Source organism: Sphaeroforma arctica, assembly GCF_001186125.1.
Source record: "Sphaeroforma arctica JP610 unplaced genomic scaffold supercont1.5111, whole genome shotgun sequence".
NCBI lineage: Eukaryota > Ichthyosporea > Ichthyophonida > Sphaeroforma > Sphaeroforma arctica.
In genome coordinates this window covers 1-1,925 of record NW_014035447.1, presented here as the reverse complement: position 1 = coordinate 1,925, position 1,925 = coordinate 1, and the positions used below count along the sequence as shown (strand labels likewise).

Below are 1,925 nucleotides of genomic sequence, written 5' to 3'. Positions count from 1 at the left end.
ATATGAGCACGCAGTCTGCAAGTTGAAGTATGTCATTTACTGATACACACGCGCGCACATACATACACACACACATACAGACATACATACACACACAGACGCACACATACATACACACAGACGCACACATACATACACACAGACGCACACATACATACACACATGCACGCACACATACATATACACACACAGACACACACCTATGAGCATGTAGTCCAGATGCGCAGGGATGTACGGAATGGTGGCGGAGGTGTCGCCATCAATAACCACAGGGGGCGCGATCCCGTAATTCTGTTCGCAAATACCGGAAACAGTTCCGGCGGCTTTTTCCACAGCCAAGGCTGGACACATGTTCTCACACACAATACCTGTTACGATCAGAAGCAGCGTCAAAACCATGCAACTGTGAGTCTTTGGTACACAAAATGCCCCAGAAGTGTTGTATGCTGATACGAAATACTACGCATAAGCCATACGTGAACAGCCAGTGATTGTGCTATATACTTTTTCGGTCCAGGTCGGATTCGACTCGTTTCAAAGAATTCACAGAAGCTGTAACCCCTGCGGTGGGCATGAGCCATCCACACCCGCAGCATGCATGCATGCATGTATATATATATACGCATGCATGTGTATATATATGCATGCATGTGTGTGTATATGCATGCATGTGTATATATATGCATGCATGTGTGTGTATATGCATGCATGTGTGTGTATATGCATGCATGTGTATATATATGCATGCATGTGTATATATATATGCATGCATGTGTGTGTATATGCATGCATGTGTGTGTATATGCATGCATGTGTATATATATGCATGCATGTGTATGTATATGCATGCATGCGTGTGTATATGCATGCATGCGTATGTATATGCATGCATGCGTATGTATATGCATGTATGTGCAAGTATATGCAGTTGTTGGTACGACTTCACAGATCACTAGCTTGCACCCGCCCGCGGATTGTGTGACCTCTACTTAAAAGTCCCACATGACGCACACATTGAACTGGGCAGCACGCTCAACAAGCATCTACTGTAAGCAACAACCAGGGCATGAGCATGACCATGTAGTTCACCAGAGCGTGCGCATGACCATGTAGTTCACCAGAGCATTGGGCAGTGACCATGTAGTTCACCAGAGCATGCGCATAACCATGTAGTTCACCAGAGCATGCTCATGACCATGTAGTTGCTGATAAGAGTGCCTCGGACCCAAACTTTCACCCAGTATGTGTTGCGTGGTACTTGCTATCATACTGGGGCACGATGAGGCTGTGCGACGAGGCTGCTCATCATTTACACGTGCACATGTGTGAGATTTTCTTTCTTTTCTTGTTTTCATATTAATGAATCCTTGGGCATTTGGTGCTACACCGTAAGAGAGTAAGAACACGTAACGTCTCATGACGACTAACATGACGCCTGGAAATAGCCATTTAATACATATTATTCCCTTGACAGTCAGACACTTGACACTTGACATTTGACACTTGACACTTGACACTTGAAGCCGGACAGCCAAAACATGACAGATAACACAGCCTACTCAATAGCTCGCACGTGAGATTTGGCACCTGACACGTGACAGGTGACACTAGACACTTGACATTCGACAACTATGAATGTGTAAGGGTGTTCATGTGTATGGATGTGTAGTTGCGGAAGAATTCATGCGTACATTTGACGCCTGACACTAACCAATTGACATTTCACGCTTGACACATTACCTTTGAAGCCATCACGACGTTCGTGGAGAGCAATGAAATGCTCTACCAGCAACCGCACAGAGATACGTGACGTCAACACTCTGTTCAGAAACTGTGGAGGAAATGTGACGACATCAGATATACGTACGCAGCACAATGTTTTCAAGAAATATATTTTACCCAATACGCATATGCTTTCCAGTACA

At 44.8% G+C, this 1,925-nt stretch overlaps 1 pseudogene across 1 annotated transcript; it reads right to left on the bottom strand.

The window, feature by feature from the left end:
• Positions 1-200: 200 nt before the first annotated feature.
• Positions 201-451, bottom strand: SARC_14791 (hypothetical protein; annotated as a pseudogene; the record flags this gene model as incomplete). Its single annotated transcript has 1 exon — positions 201-451.
• Between the last annotated feature and the right edge of the window lie 1,474 nt (positions 452-1,925).